The sequence below is a fragment of the Myotis daubentonii genome, chromosome 21 (assembly GCF_963259705.1).
Source record: "Myotis daubentonii chromosome 21, mMyoDau2.1, whole genome shotgun sequence".
NCBI classification, from domain to species: Eukaryota; Metazoa; Chordata; class Mammalia; order Chiroptera; family Vespertilionidae; genus Myotis; species Myotis daubentonii.
This window is the reverse complement of record NC_081860.1, coordinates 17792355-17809634: the sequence shown is the minus strand read 5'-3', so window position 1 is coordinate 17809634 and position 17280 is coordinate 17792355. Positions and strand designations below refer to the sequence as shown.

Sequence of the window (17280 nt, the reverse complement as noted above, 5' to 3'; positions counted from 1 at the left end):
AAGGTCGACTAAACGGTCCCAGGTTGGATTCTGGTCAAGGGCACATGCCTGGTTTGCAGGCTCAATCCCCAGTAGGGGGTGTGCAGGAGGCAGCCGATCTATGATTCTCTCTCATCATTGATGTTTCTCTCTCTCCCTCTCTGAAATGAATAAAAAAAAAAGTGTATTTAAAATACAATAAAAATAGACTTTTTTTTCTTAATAGATTCAGATTTATAAAAAAGGTGAAGATAGCATAGAGGGTTCCCAAACACCTACACCCCATTTCACTTAACATTAACATCTTCTATTAGAATGAATCATTGGCCACACAATTAACCCAGAGCGACACACTCTTATTCATTAAAGTTTGCACTTTGAGATTTCCCTTGTTTTTACTAAATGTCCTACTGCCATTCCAGGACCCACAGACGATGCCGCCTTATGTTTAACTGGTATGCCTAGCGAGGGTTTCCTTGCTTGTGACACTTTCTCAGATTTGTCTTGTTTTGATGGTCCTCTGGTTTTGAGGACAATCGCTCCTGTATTGTGTAGACCAGTGATGGTGAACCTATGACACGCGAACTCATTTTTTTGGGTTGATTTTTCTTTGTTAAATGGCATTTAAATATATAAAATAAATATCAAAAATATGTCTTTGTTTTACTATGGTTGCAAAGATCAAAAAATTTCTATATGTAACACGGCACCAGAGTTAAGTGAGGGTTTTTCAAAATGCTGACACGCCGAGCTCAAAAGGTTCGCCATCACTGGTGTAGACTGTCAAGTGGGATTTGTCTAAATGTTTTCTCATGTTTAAATTTTTTTATATATACATATTTTATTTATTGACTCCAGAGAGGAAGGGACAGGCAGGGAGGGAGAGAAACATCCATGATGAGAGAGAATCATGCATCGGCTGCCTCCTGCACGTCCCCTTACTGGGGATCGAGCCTGCAACCCGGGTATGTGCCCTGACCGAGAATTGAACCGTGACCTCCTGGAGGTTCATAGGTCAACGCTCAACCACTGAGCCACACCAGTTAGACTATTTATTCAGGGTTGTTTTTTTAATATTAGTGTGGACTTGTGAATACTGATTATACACTTTGGGCTAGAATCCCATGCAAAGCTACATATTTCGTTCACATTGTGTCAGCTTTAGCCATTGGAAGGTCTTTGGGTTGGTTCCTGTGCAACTTCTGGCATGCTTCCGTGTGCGTGTGCGTGTGCAGCTCTTCCTTACTTTCTGGCACTACATAATACCCCAGGTCATCCTTTACATTTTCTGCCCATTCATAGAATCCACCCTGCTTTTCATTGGAGAACGGTACTGGAGACCACGATACGGCTTCTAGTAACTGCTACCACTGGAATGTCATTGCTTCTAGGCGGTCTCCGCTGCAGAGTAGGGACCTATGGATATGTCCAGCCAATGCATGTGTACACATATATGTACCTATTTCTGTGTAAATACATACCCATGTGGATGTTAAACATGAGATCCCGGCTGGCGGGGCTCAGTGAATGAGTGTCGACCCATCGAGATCACAGTTCAATTCCCGGTCAGGGCACATGCCCGGGTTGCGGGCTTGACCCCTGGTATGGGGCGTGCAGGAGGCGGCCGATCCGTGATTCTCTCTCATCACTGATGTTTCTATCTCTCTCTCCCTCCCTGTCCTTTCCTCTTGAAAATAAATAAAAATATCTTTTTTTTTTAAAAAAGAAATACCTAACTTGTGTGGAATAAGAAGCTAAAGAGTGAAGGTAAAAATTTCTTTAGCACAGGAGTGAATCATCAATTTTGGGAGCTGAGATGAGAAAGGAATTTTGAGAAACAACAGGTATCAAACACAGGTAGGATGGGCATTACTACTGAAAATAAAATTAATCTGGAAACTGCTCCCCCCCCCCCCAATGGTTACAGGAGGCAGCCGATCCATGATTCTCTCTCATCATGGATGTTTCTATCCCTCCCCCTCCCTCGCTCTCTCTGAAATGAATAAAAACGACTTTAAAAACATTTGCGTGTGGTGAAGCTCCCGTGGCGTGCCTTCACGTTCAGTGTCATAGACACACCATCACAGCATCGTACAAAACCGATGCACTGAGCTGTGTCTACTGTCCTTGCCCTCCCGCTACAGACACTGGCGATTTTATTGCATTTTTAGTTGTGCACTTCCCAGCATGTCAGATAAGCGGGACCCACTCTGTGCCTCCTTCTCGGACTGGCTCCCTTCACTGAGCAAAATGCACTTAAAATTCACATGTGTCTCTTTCTCTACGTGGATATACCACAGTGTGGGTGGATTCCTCCCTTCGCCTCCCTCAATTCATTTCTATAAGGGTATCTTGGGTTTCTCTCAGTTTCTGGAAATTATGAGTAAAGCTGTTATAAATATTCATGGGCTGGTGTTGGTATGGACATGAGTTTTTAACAAATTTGGGTCAATGCCTAGGAACAGAGTAGCGGGGTACATTTTTCTAGCCCATCATGAATGACAGTTTTGTCGCTTGGATCTTCCCCAACTATGGGCATTGCCAGTTCTTTGGCTTGTAGCCATCTCCTAGGAGTGGAGGGGCACCTGTTTGTTTAATTCGCATCCCCCTAATGGAAAGCATGGTCCATCCGGTTATCTGTCATCTGTATACTTCTGTGGGGAGGGGTATATTCAGATCCTAGGCCCACGTCTAATGGGTATGTTTGTGTGCCTACTGCTGAGTTGTAAGATGTCTTTCTACATTTGGAGAGAAGGCCTTTATCAGATATGCCTTGACAGTATCTTCTCCCAATCTGTGTTGAGCTTTTCACCAATGGAACAGTGCCCGTAATTTTAATGAAGTCCTCTTTCCGTCATGATTTGTGCTTTTGGTGTGGCATCTGAAAACGTGCAACAAAGCCTAAGGCCACACAGACTTCCTCCTTTATTATTCTGCATTGCACGTGGGGTTCTGAGGTCGACCTTGGGTTAACTTTATAATTAAGGTCCAGTCTCTCATGCACACGTGAAGGTCCGTGCCTAGCCCCCTCCGTGCAGGTGGATACCCTATTGTTCTGGCATTACTTACTGAAAAGACTTACGTATGGATTGAATTTCCTTGGTGCGGATTTCTCTGATCTCTCTGTTCCCAACCATCGGCCTATGTGTCTACTCGTTTGCCAAGACCATGCTATCTTGATGACTGGACATTTGTAGTGAAAGTTCTGAAATAAGGTAGGGGTGGACCCTCCAAATTTGTTCTTCAGTATTGTGTTGATTCTCTTGTCTTTCCGTAAAACCTTAAGATTAGTTTGTTGATTTCTATCGAATAACCTGTTGGGATGCTCAATGAGATTTCATTGAATCTATAGATTTAATTCAATTTGAGTTGGGCAGAGCTGACCTCTGAACAGTATTGAGTCTTCCAATCCACCATGAACACCGAGGTATTTACATCTTATCCATTACTTGAATCTACTTTGATTTCTTTCATCAGTTTTGTATTTTCTGCACTTAGATCCTATATATGGTATAAATATATTTAGTTATATGATATTTACATACACATGCACATTTTCTTTGATGTACATGGTTTTTTAAAATTTATTTCGAATTCGCATCCTTTATCCTTGCTCTATGCATTTAGATATTTTTGTTTTGTTTTGCTTTGTAGATTCTTTGGAATTTTCTACATAGACAGCCTTGTCATCTCTGGATAAAGACAGGTTTATTTCCCCATTTTCTTTACTATGTTTTTATTGATTTCAGGGAAAGGGAAAGAGAGATAGAAACTTCCATGATGGGAGAGAATCATCAATCGGCTGCCTCCTGCACACCCATTACTGAGTATCGAGCCTGCAACCCAGGCAGGTGCCCTATATCTCTCTCCCTCTCCTTTTCCTCTCTGATATCAATAAAAATATATTTTTTAAAAAGAAAATGTTTGGAGTCTCTCTGGAAAACAGATCAGCAACAAAGTGCTGGCTAAACCCAAGACACATTCATTAAGATCTGATCCAGTCAAGGATGGGTGATATTTCTACACCTGGCTGGAGTGTCCTGGAAATACCAGTCAGGGAAATTAGTCAGCATAACTCAAATCAAAGGGGACCATCAAAACTACCAGTATCTGCAAAGGAATTAGTATGTACTTTGAAAAAAAAATCTGAAAAGCCACAAGAAAGAGAAAGGAGATCACATACCCACCCCCAAAACAAAACTTTCAGATACCAAAATATAAATATATATCAAGTAAGAAAATAAACAGAAAGAAAGCAACCCCATCCCAAAGTGAACATCTGAAACCATAATTAAAAGGAGAGGAGAAAAAGACGTACCTGGTCCTCGGATAGGAAGACGTATATGATTAAAAACCACTTTTTCCCACAAATTAATTTATTACAGTTGAGGAAATTGCAGTCTAAACTGTAATTTCTTCCAACGAGAAGACACATGAGACAACAGGAGGCAGAAGAAGGGACGCACAGATCACAGAACAAAAATGGAGCCAGTCACAGATGACGATACAGCAACAGTGCGGATGGCATTACAGATAAATGGGCAATTATTGGCAAATAATCGCAAGTCATGGCAAGTAACTTGGCAACGTCACGATTTCAAATTAAAAAATTTTTTTCTCATGATTGAAGGATTGGAATTTTAAAGAAAACAGAAAAGAGTTAGAAGTTCACACAGGTGACGAGTCTTATGGAATCCGCATAAACAGCTTTCCGAAATGACATGAGACTCAGAAGCCATACAAGCGAACATGGTAGTACTTGGACACAGAACAGTTATACACAGTCTTACAACAGAAACGAGGTTTGAGAGGGTGTGGAAAGTATCTGTAATGCTTGACAATCGAAAGCTTACTGTCCCGATCATAAAGGAGCTCTGCGAAGTAAGAAACAGATGAACCCCCACCCCCCGCCACCAAAATTAGACAGAAAGAGGAAATGAAGAGATACAGATGGCTAGTCAAATATGAGAAAATGACCGAACTCAAAAACGAAAGAAATACAATTTAAGACAATAGTTTGGGCTATCACGTTGGCAAAGATTTCCAATAGGCATGAAATCCATGATCTGGAAGGCCGGGGAAACATTGGCCATCTTATTGGTTGCCATTGGAGTGGTAAGAGTTGGTACCATGTTATTAAGGAAATCTGGTGATAATCTTCAAAACTGAAAATGTGCCTGTTCTGAATCCCAGTATATCAGTGGCTGAGTAATGATGATGATATACTAGGGACAGATGCAAAATTATTGCTCTAGAGGGAGGTCCATTGCACAGAAATGTGGTGCTAACCTCAGTTTTTGCGAATGAGAGAACATGGGATTATATTCAATCTACAAAACAGTCATGCAGTCATTCCATAAATGACACAGATGTGTGTTACTGAAGTAGAAAAAGCTCTTCACGGAAAGGCAGCATGTGGAAGAACTGTACAATATGGTCCCACTTCCAGAGCCCCCTCCCAAAACAGCTTGCGTGTTCGTGTGCGTGTGCATGTGCATGTGTGTGTGTGTATGTGCAAAACTCCCTTAGTAGAGATAGAATTAGGGCCCGGCTCATGTAGCTCAATGGTTGAGCATTGACCTATGAACCAAAAGGTTCCGGTTCGATTCCTGGTCAGGGCACATGCCTGGGTTGAGGGCTCGATCCCCGGGAGGGGGTGTACAGGAGGCAGCTGATCAATGATTCTCTCTCATCATTGATGTTTCTCTCTCTCTCTCTCTCTCTCTTTCCCTTCCTGTCTAAAATAAAAAAAAAATTTTTTTTAAAAAGGGAGAATTAGGAGAGAGGAGTGCACTTAATTTATATCTTTAGATCTGCTTTGAAATTTTAGGGGAAAAACCATGCAGCATTTCTTTTTAAAAAATGTGCCCCTCACCAGCCAATGAAAATTGTCAATTGATACCTATGAGAGCACTGAGGCGTTCCATCATTCTGAGTGTCCTGTGCAAATACTACTTCCTCTACCGAGGCTCTTGGGATTGAGTGAAGTGGCAGCCAAGGAAACAGTCACCACGCCCAAAGTAAAGTCTCAGCGATGACAGCCCAACATGACCATTGCTCAGCTAAGCATGTCTTATCTGCAGGAGGGTCCGCAGCGACACGGGACGGCGGAGCAGCTCTGTGTAGAGGAACGGCTGCAGTGTCGTGTGGCTGACGCTGGCCATGAAGCGACGGCAGCACCCGGAGAAGCAAATCCACCTGCGGGGACACAGAGGGATGTGGCGAAGGTGAGGGACACGTTTTCTAGGGCCAGGAGTCTTGAGGGCACCCTCACACACCTGTCTTCTACGTGTGCTGGGGGAAATCTACCCAGACCCACAGGGACAGCCATGCTTGCAGTAGCTGGGTCCATGCTGTGACCAGAAAAATGCCTTTAAAAATGCCTAAGGTCAGCCTGGCTGGTGTGGCTCGGTGGTAGAGCACTGACCAGAAACCAAGAGGTCCCCGGCTCCATTCCCAGTCAGGGCACATGCCTGAGTCGTGGGCTGGGTCCCCAGGAGGGGGTGTGCAGGAGGCAGCGGATCAATGTCTCTGTGTCTCTCTCTCTCTCTCTCTCTCTCTCTCTCTCTCTCTCTCTCTCACCCCCCGCCTCCTGTCCCCTCTCTAAAAAATCAATAAAAAACATATATATTTTTTTAAAGTGAAGGAAACCCTTCAGAGGCCCAGGACACGTGTCACTGGACGTGGAGAAAAGCTATGAAGACAGGCGAGAGCAGCCGTCTCTCTTCACTCATCACGCAGTGTGGCCCATGGGCCCATTAGAATGACCCTGAAGCCATCCACCCCAGGAGGCTCCCATCAACCTCTCTACCCAGACATGCGTGCTGCCAGGAAGCGAGAACTACTCTGACGAAACCTCACCTGCAGCGGGTGGTTCTGGAACCGCAGGCAGGCCAAACGTCTTGTCTCGGCGATTTATGGGTGGCATCCATGACCCAAAGCATTCCCAAGACGTCAGGTTCTGAGGAGGAAAAAGGCCAGCCAGCGTGGGTGCTGGGAAGTCACCCAATATAACGGTACGTAAGAAACGTTATAATAAATATTCCGTGACTTAATTTTTACAACTTCCTGTTATACATAATTATTAATAGCAAACTACAATGTTTGCTAATGACGATTACTATCATTGTGTTGCATTCATTTCCCTTACGCGCCTTACGCGCAGGCACACCATTTCTCTCCACTAATATTAGCAGCGAATATTTTAGCAGCCCGTGGCCACGTCATTAGTCTTGGACTGACTTGGTGTGCGCAACAGGAAATATTTAGCTTTCGGAGAACAAAAAAATAGATTTATTTGCGTTATGGGTATTCATTTGTGCAGTTATTCAATGTCTAGTAAGTTCATGTTCAAGAAAAATATTTTTATTAAAATGTTCTATTATTTTATGTTAATGATGACTCATTTATTTCATCCCTTTGTATTCAGCATGTCTCTATGGCAATAAACCTACGTTTCTATGAAAATGGAAGCTTTGGTTTTTTGCGGCCCACATAAACTTAAACATTATTTGGCCCATTTTAGCCTTTGAATTTGACATGCTTGATGTACACATAAACCATACATGAAGACAATTGCGTACAATCTCATTTAACACAAAGCATGTTTAAGTGCGGGGACCCTGTGCTGACATGCCCAACTGTCCCTTCCCTGAGGTCTGACACACACAAGAGAGGCAGGCTAACAATTATGTCAGCGAGATCAAATGTTTCCACTTCATTCAGACCAAATGTCATAAAACAATTATTTAAAATATGTCTTCATTGATTTTTTAAAAGGATTTCAGTTATTTATTTTTTAAAATATATTTTTATTGACTTCTGAGAGGAAGGGAGAGAGAGAGAGAGAAGCATCAATGATGGGAGAGAATCACTGATAGGCTGCCTCCTGCACGCCCCACACTGGGGATTGAGCCCATAACTCAACTCGGGCTGTGCCCTGACTGGAATTGAATCCGGGACCCTTCAGTTCAGAGGCCAATGCTCTATCCACTGAGCCAAACCAGGTAGGACTGTATTCATTGATTTCAGAGAGACAGCAAGGGATATATAGAGAGAAACATCAATGATGAGAGAGAATCATGGATCGGCTGCCTCCCGCATGCCGCCTACTGGGAATCAAGCCTGCAACCCGGGCCTGTGCCCTGACTGGGAATCCAATCTGGACCTCCTGGTTCACAGGTAGATGCTCAACCAATGAACCACCCGGCTGGACCATAATCTCAATCTTTTTAACTTCATCCAGTCGCGTTTTATGACTTCGCATAGCTCTACCCTAGAGAATGTTCTAGGTGTGTTTGAAAATAATTTGGGTTCTGTTGCTGCTTGGTGACCTAGATATCAGCTCACGTAGGTCGATTAGATTGCTCAAGTTTTCTATAACCCCACCAATTCATTGTTTAACTGGTCTTCAATTATTAAGAAGAAGGTATTGAAGAGTCCAGTTTTTTTCACTGATTTTCCCTTCGATCCTGTCAGCTATTGCCTTCTGTAATTTCAGACACTGCTGTAGGGTGATTGTGTTGTTTATAACTGTTATATATCCAATCAGAAAGAATGTATGACTCCTATGTTCACTGCAGCGTCATGTACAATAACCAAGTTTTGGAAGCAGCCAAGTACCCATCACTACATGAGTGGATAAAAGAGCTGTGGGACATTTACACAAGGGAATACCACACAACTGTAAAAAAAAAAAAAAAAAGAAAGAAAGAAAGAAAAAAAATCTTACCTTTTTGCGACAGCAGGATGGACCTGGAGAGCATTATGCTAAGTAAAATAAGCCAATCAGAGAAAGGTAAATACAGTATGATCTCACTTGTATGTGGAATCTAATGAACTAATAAACAAAATAGAAACAGACTTATCAATACAGAGAACGGACTAACAGCTCTCAGAGGGGACGGGCTCGGTAAAAAAAAAAAAAGGTAAAGGAATTGAACAGCTAAAACCCCTCATAGACACAGACAACAGTATGGCGGTTCCCAGTGGGAAAGGGAGGTGGGGGAGGTAGAAGACGGTAAAGAGGAGATAAATGGTGATGGCTGGAGACTTGACTTGGGGTGGTGAACACACCATACAATATACCAAGCTTGTCAAACTCGAGGACCATGGCCGCATGTGACCCACAATGAATATTTTTGTGGCCCGGCCAATATAACGGTATGTAAGAAACGTTTTAATAAAAATTTCGTAACTTTATTAATAATGAAATACGACATTTTCTAATGATGAATTGCTATCACCATGTTGCATTCATTTCCCTTAGGCGCCTGACGTGCAGGCGCACCATTTCTCCCCACTCATACTAGCAGAAAACATTTTAGCAGCCCATGGCCACATCACTAGTCTTGGACTGACTTGTTTGGTGTGTGCAACAGAAAATATTTCACTTTCAGCCGAAACCGGTTTGGCTCAGTGGATAGAGCGTCGGCCTGTGGACTGAAAGGTCCCAGGTTCGATTCCGGTCAAGGGCATGTACCTGGGTTGCGGGCACATCCCCAGTAGGAGATGTGCAAGAAGCAGCTGATCGATGTTTCTCTCTCATCGATGTTTCTAACTCTCTATCTCTCTCCCTTCCTCTCTGTAAAAGTTCAATAAAATATATATAAAAAAAGAAAATATTTCACTTTCAGAGAACAAGAAAAAGGTTTATTTGCATTATGTTTATTAATTTGTGCAGTTATTCAATGTCTGGTAAGTTAATGTTCAAGAAAAAAATATTACTTTTTATTAAAATGTTCTACTGTTTTACATTAATGATGACTCATTTATTTCAGCCCTTTGGATTCAGCATGTCTCTATCGAAATAAACCTACGTTTCTATGAAAATTAAAGCTTTTGTTTTTTTGCGGCCCACATACACGTAACCCTTGTTCATTTGGCCTGTGTGAGCCTTTGAGTTGGACATGCTTGCAATATACAGATGATGGATTATAGAAGTGTACAACTGAAACATAGATAATTTTATTAACCAGTGTTCCCCCAATAAATGCAATGTAAAGGAAAAAAACTGATTGGCTTGGGCAAAGAAGTCTGTTTACCATCACGGAGATCCACCAGCGTCCCAGAGATCCCGGCCTGCCTCCCGCGGAGGGCACCATCCCACCAGGGAGCCTCACAGGTTTCCCAGAGCATCCTCATGGGCACGTGTTTGCGGGCAGCCTCACCTGGGAGGTGACGAGAAATCACATCCATGATTGAGAATTGTGCCCAGGCTCTCAGGTAACAAGACTCATGTGAAACGGGCCCCCAAGGGAAGCTGTGCAAAAGTTTATCAAGATTCACTTTCCCTAGGGAGTGACTGCGGGGTGTGCGATGCCTCCACTGTGACAAGGGAAGCTGTCCCTCACTCCTGTCCCTGGGGCTCTGAACGTGCTGGACCTCAGTTACCGATGAGAACGACGACGGTATGAGTTCTCACTCATTTTGTTCAGCCCAAGGAATGTTGGTTTGGTTTTTTTGGGGGAATCATCATCGATCCCAGCACGTTCTAAAAAATGGAGCTGGCGGATGGTGGCTCAGTGGGTGAGGCGATGACCTCAGAGTCATCCAGGGCCTGCAGGACCAGGTCCCACCACTGAGCGAGGAACACTCAGTCCATGTCAGAGGGAAACCCCGTGTGCCATCGGGACACCCAAACGAGCCGCCTCCACAGCTCCAAACCCACAAGCTAATGGCTGAGCGAGGAGCAGAGCATCGCTTACCTTCCTGGGGATCCCGGCTCCGCGCCCACTCAGGCCCCTTCCTCGGGGACTCCCGGGGTCTCGGGCCATCCAGGCAGACAATGGGCTCTCGTCTTGGCCAATGCTGGCTCTGGCGCTGGGGCTGCACCTGAGAAGTGGACACAAATCACAGGGGCGTTTGAGTCATGTGCCCAGGTCGTCAGGAAAAATCCCTGCCCTCCTCTTCCCTTTGGTGGGCCTTCATCTGACTGTGCCTACGCCTGTCCCTGAGGCATGAGTGAGGGCAGGTGTGACTTCCTGTGTGCAGGTGGGTTACAAATATGGATGCATGTGGGCAGGGGGGAACGAGGCCCCTGGATGGGAAAAAGGAAGCCTTGCGGGCAGGCTGGTGTAGTTCAGTGGTTGAGCGAGGTCATGGTTCGAGCAAGCACATGGGCATACTGTGGGCTCGATCCCCAGTAGGGGGTTTGCAGGAGGCAACCAATCAATGATTGTCTTCATCATTGATGTTTCTTTCTCTCCTTCTCTCTTCCTCTCTGAAATTAATAAAAAAATATTTTTTAAGAAAGGGCAACCAACACCAAAAAAATCATCTCTGATGCTGAAACAATGGGAGGGCCCGCATGAGTGTGACAAGGGAAGCTGTCCCTCACTCCTGTCCCTGGGATACGGAACGTGCTGGACCTCAGTTACCGATGAGAACGACGACGGGTGTAGTTCTCACTCATTTTGTTCAGCTTTTCCAAGGAATGTTGGTTTGGGTTTTTTTTTGGAGGGAGTCATCATCGATCCCAGCACGTTCTGGACACAGGGCCTTGGCCCAGACACACGGTTCCAATTGGTTGACCATGGGACAGAGAAAGGCTCACCTTCCTGAGCGCCCGGGGGCATGAGGCCGCCCCAGGGCTACTCTTCTTCCAGGACCGGCCCTGTCCGACCCCCAGGTAGAGAGCAAGGTGGTCCCTTCTAGGCAGACGAGAGGCCTTTCATGATGACACCACCTGTGGAATGAAGAGAAACCACATGCACATTTGAGAAACTCATTCAGCTTCTCAGGTCACATGAGCCACACCACCCTTTCCCCAGGTACAGCCTGCACCTGTCCCTCATCCCTCTGTCCCTTTGGGGTGAGATGGGCGGGTGTGACATCATGAGCTGAGCAGGTAGGCAGCTGGGCTGATGTCCTGGGAGGTGCCTGATGAGTGTGACAAGGGAAGCTGTCCCTCACTCCTGTCCCTGGGGCTCTGAACGTGCTGGTCCTCAGTATCCGATGAGAATGACGACGGTATGAGTTCTCACTCATTTTGTTCAGCTCCAAGGAATGTTGGTTTGGTTTTTTTGGGGGAATCATCATCGATCCCAGCACGTTCTAAAAAATGGAGCTGCTGAATGGTGGCTCATTGGGTGAGGCAATGACCTTGGAGTCCTCCTGGGCCTGCAGGAGCCGGTCCCACCACCGAGCAAGGAACACTCAGTCCATGTCAGAGGGAAACCCTGTGTGCCATCGGGACACCCAAACAAGCCGCCTCCAGCGGCTCCAAACCCACAAGTTAATGGCTCAGTGAGGAGCAGAGCATCGCTTACCTTCCTGGGGGATCCCGGCTCCGCGCCCACTCAGGCCCGTTCCTCGATGACTCCCTGGGACTCAGGCCATCCAGGCAGACAACGGGCTTCTCGTCTTGGCTGATGCAGACCCTGGCGCTGGGGCTGCACCTGAGAAGTGGACACAAATCACAGGGTCGTTTGAGTCATGTGCCCAGGGAATCAGAAATGAACCCACGTCATTGCCCACCCCCGTCTTACGGGGCCTGTGCATCCCTCACATTTTTCTCTCCCTGAGAAATGAGTCACGGGTGTGACGCCATGTGTGCAGGTCGGACAGCCGATAGGTCGCATATGTTGTTGGCAGCGACCTCCTCAAGGGAATCATGAAGCCCTGTGCCCAGGGTCCTGGACACGCCCCTGCCTCCCATCAAAAACAGACTGTTTGTTCAACAAACAAAAAAACCACAAATTCTTACTTCCCACGAAGTCATAACAAAAAGCACCCGCGTTCTATGAACATGCCCCTAAGAAGCCTAGATGGCCCTCAACTTGGACATTTTGTCCCTGAAAATGGTCACCAGCCAAATGCACATACAGGAAACGAGTGGAAGCAGAAACTAACCACCCACACAGAGACGGGCACCATGAGCACACGGCTACATGTATGCAGCCTCCCGTAAGGAGACCAGCCACATCAGGCCAGGCACACTATCGTGCAAACCAAGCCAGCGCCCCTCAGGGGACAAAGGGAGAGCAGCCGGTGTCTGTGGTCCTCATCGGCTATCTCTGTAACACTGCCCCGTGGGCAAGGCCACACTCGCATCTGGAAACCACACGTTCCCAGGCGTAGAACTCAGGCTCTGACCTGCCAGGAAACCTTGAAGCACTTACAGGGTCTTTCAGAAGTAGCATCCTCAGCAAGGCTCCTTTGGCTCAGGGGTGGAGCCTTGACCCAAGAACCAGAAGGTGATCATGGTTCGATTCCCAGTCAGGGCACATGCCCGGGGTTGCTGGCTCCATCACCAGTAGAGGTCATGCAAGTGGCAGCCAACCAATACATGTTTCTGCCTTATCACTGATATTTCAACCTGTCTCCCATCCTCTCTGAAATCAATCCTATATAATAAAAGCCTAAGAATATGCTAAGTGTCCAGTCATCAGGTCTTCCGTTCAACCAATCAAATCATAATATGCCAATAATAAATATGTTAAGGCTGCTCAACCACTTGCTATATGCACACTGAGCACCAGGGGTCAGAAACTGAACTCAGGAGTTGTCCCCTGGTAGTCAGTGCACTCCCACAGGGGTAGGGCCTCTCAGGCGGAAGCCAGGATCATGGCTGGTGAGCACAGCAGCGGTGGTGAGAGGCTTTCTTGCCTTTGCAGCAGCGCTAAGGATGTCCACTACCAGTTTAGGGATTGGGCCTAAGCCATCAGTGGGATATCCCCTGAGGGCTCCCTGACTGTGAGAGAGTGCTGGCTGGGATGAGGGACACCATGCTGACTGCACGAATTTAGTGCACCGGGCCTAGTAAATCTATATTTAAAACATAAAATAAAATCCATGGGAAGCAGAAGGCCTCCCTCAAAGCAAACAGAGACAGTACGTGGCATGGAAGGACATGGAGTCCACCTCAACCTGGCCTCCTCTCAGATCCCTGTACTGGCTATCAAACACCAGCAGCATCACCTCAGAGCTCGGAGCTCAGCAGACCACGTGCATGTGGGCGAAGTGCGAGGGTAATGCGTAGGATGTCACAACTGCAGCACCAAGGCCAGCTATCAGCAACGTACCCCCAAAACACCTCAGGGAACTCACTGTACCTCACCAAGTACTCAGGACAGAACAGCTATCGCTACCAGCAGGGAAAGGGGGCCTAATCAGGAGCCATGCAAGTATTGTCGTTTGGTACCCAGGTCAGAGCTGCAGGGGCTACCATGGCAGAGGAAAGAAGGCCAACACAAATCTACACACACCATGAGTCCCTGAGGCAAGGCCCTGGCCACACCCTCCAAACTACTTCAGAGGAGGTGCCCGATGTCCACCATAACAACACAGCCCACACATACCAACCAGAACCATTCCTTCAGGACCACCCAACCTGATGGAGAGGCCTGTGACCCTCAGATAGAACAGGCTGAGATTGGACGCCCTAGCCGATGCCTGCATGAGTGTGACAAGGGAAGCTGTCCCTCACTTCTGTCCCTGGGATACGGAACGTGCTGGACCTCAGTTACCGATGAGAACGACGACGGGTGTAGTTCTCACTCATTTTGTTCAGCTTTTCCAAGGAATGTTGGTTTGGGTTTTTTTTGTTTTGGAGGGAGTCATCATCGATCCCAGCACGTTCTGGACACAGGGTTTTGGCCCAGACACACGGTTCCAATAGGTGGACTTTGGGACAGAGAAAGGCTTACCTTCCTGAGCACCCTGGGGGCATGAGGCAGACCTGGGGCAACACTTCTTCCAGAACCTGCACAGTCCGACCCGCAGGTAGAGAGCAAGGTGGTTTCTTCCATGCAGACGAGAGACATTTCATGAGGATGCGACCTGGGGAGAGAAGAAAAACCGCATGCAAATTTGAGAAACTCATTCAGCTTTTCAGGTCACATGATCCACACCACCCTTTCCCCAGGTACAGCCTGCACCTGTCCCTCATCCCTCTGTCCCTTAGGGGTGAGATGGGTGTGTGAGACACCATAAGGTGAGCAGGCAGGCAGCTGGGCTGATGTCCTGGGAGGTGCCTGATGAGTGTGACAAGGGAAGCTGTCCCTCACTCCTGTCCCTGGGGCTCTGAACGTGCTGGACCTCAGTTACCGATGAGAACGACGACGGTTGTAGTTCTCACTCATTTTGTTCAGCTCCAAGGAATGTTGGTTTGGTTTTTTTGGGGGAATCATCATCGATCCCAGCACGTTCTAAAAAATGGAGCTGCTGGAAGGTGGCTCATTGGGTGCGGCAATGACCTCGGAACCTCCTGGGTCTGCAAAACCAGGACCCACCACAGAGCGAGGAACACTCAGTCCATGTCAGAGGGAAACCCTGTGTGCCATCGGGACACCCAAACAAGCCGCCTCCAGCAGCTCCAAACCCACAAGTTAATGGCTCAGTGAGGAGCAGAGCATCGCTTACCTTCCTGGGGGATCCCAGCTCCGCACCCACTCAGGCCCGTTCCTCGATGACTCCCTGGGACTCAGGCCATCCAGGCAGACAACGGGCTTCTCGTCTTGGCTGATGCAGACCCTGGAGCTGGGGCTGCACCTGAGAAGTGGACACAAATCACAGGGTCGTTTGAGTCATGTGCCCAGGGAATCAGAAATGAACCCACGTCATTGCCCACCCCCGTCTTACGGGGCCTGTGCATCCCTCACATTTTTCTCTCCCTGAGAAATGAGTCGCGGGTGTGACGCCATGTGTGCAGGTCGGACAGCCGATAGGTCGCATGTGTTGTTGCAGCGACCTCCTCAAGGGAATCATGAAGCCCTGTGCCCAGGGTCCTGGACACGCCCCTGCCTCCCATCAAAAACAGACTGTTTGTTCAACAAACAAAAAAACCACAAATTCTTACTTCCCACGAAGTCATAACAAAAAGCACCCGCGTTCTATGAACATGCCCCTAAGAAGCCTAGATGGCCCTCACCTTGGACATTTTGTCCCTGAAAATGGTCACCGGTCAAATGCACATACAGGAAACGAGTGGAAGCAGAAACTAACCACCCACACAGAGACGGGCACCATGAGCACACGGCTACATGTATGCAGCCTCCCGTAAGGAGACCAGCCACATCGGGCCAGGCACACTATCGTGCAAACCAAGCCAGTGCCCCTCAGGGGACAAAGGGAGAGCAGCCGGTGTCTGTGGTCCTCATCGGTTATCTCTGTAACACTGCCCCGTGGGCAAGGCCACACTCGCATCTGGAAACCACACGTTCCCAGGCGTAGAACTCAGGCTCTGACCTGCCAGGAAACCTTGAAGCACCTACAGGGTCTTTCAGAAGTAGCATCCTCAGGAAGGCTCCTTTGGCTCAGGGGTGGAGCCTTGACCCAAGAACCAGAAGGTGATCATGGTTCGATTCCTGGTCAGGGCACATGCCCGGGGTTGCTGGCTCCATCACCAGTAGAGGTCATGCAAGTGGCAGCCAACCAATACATGTTTCTGCCTTATCACTGATATTTCTACCTGTCTCCCATCCTCTCTGAAATCAATCCTATATAATAAAAGCCTAAGAATATGCTAAGTGTCCAGTCGTCAGGTCTTCCGTTCAACCAATCAAATCATAATATGCCAATAATAAATATGTTAAGGCTGCTCAACCACTTGCTATATGCACACTGAGCACCAGGGGTCAGAAACTGAACTCAGGAGTTGTCCCCTGGTAGTCAGTGCACTCCCACAGGGGTAGGGCCTCTCAGGCGGAAGCCAGGATCATGGCTGGTGAGCACAGCAGCGGTGGTGAGAGGCTTTCCTGCCTTTGCAGCAGCGCTAAGGATGTCCACTACCAGTTTAGGGATTGGGCCTAAGCCATCAGTGGGATATCCCCTGAGGGCTCCCAGACTGTGAGAGAGTGCTGGCTGGGATGAGGGACACCATGCTGAGTGCACGAATTTAGTGCACCGGGCCTAGTAAATCTATATTTAAAACATAAAATAAAATCCATGGGAAGCAGAAGGCCTCCCTCAAAGCAAACAGAGACAGTACGTGGCATGGAAGGACATGGACTCCACCACAACCTGCCCTCCTCTCGCATCCCTGTACTGGCCATCAAACACCAGCAGCATCACCTCAGAGCTGGGAGCGCAGCACCACATGCATGTGGGCGAGGGCGAGGGTTACGCGCAAGATGTCACAACTGCAGCACCAAGGCCAGCTATCAGCAACGTACCCCCAAAACACCTCAGGGAACTCACTGTTCCTCACCAAGTCCACAGGACAGAACAGCTATCGCTACCAGCAGGGAAAGGAGGCCTAATCAGGAGCCATGCAAGTATTGTCGTTTGGTACCCAGGTCAGAGCTGCAGGGGCTACCATGGCAGAGGAAAGAAGGTCAACACAGATCTACACACACCATG

General features: G+C 47.4%; 5 pseudogenes; all 5 read right to left on the bottom strand.

Annotated features, from left to right (window-relative positions):
* Nucleotides 1-10358: 10358 nt before the first annotated feature.
* On the bottom strand, nucleotides 10359-10462 carry LOC132223158 (small nucleolar RNA SNORD116; annotated as a pseudogene).
* An 882-nt stretch (nucleotides 10463-11344) lies between these two features.
* Nucleotides 11345-11456, bottom strand: LOC132223137 (small nucleolar RNA SNORD116; annotated as a pseudogene).
* Nucleotides 11457-11919: 463 nt separating this feature from the next.
* On the bottom strand, nucleotides 11920-12024 carry LOC132223165 (small nucleolar RNA SNORD116; annotated as a pseudogene).
* Nucleotides 12025-14434: 2410 nt separating this feature from the next.
* LOC132223147 (small nucleolar RNA SNORD116) lies at nucleotides 14435-14550 on the bottom strand (annotated as a pseudogene).
* Nucleotides 14551-15014: 464 nt separating this feature from the next.
* On the bottom strand, nucleotides 15015-15119 carry LOC132223155 (small nucleolar RNA SNORD116; annotated as a pseudogene).
* Between the last annotated feature and the right edge of the window lie 2161 nt (nucleotides 15120-17280).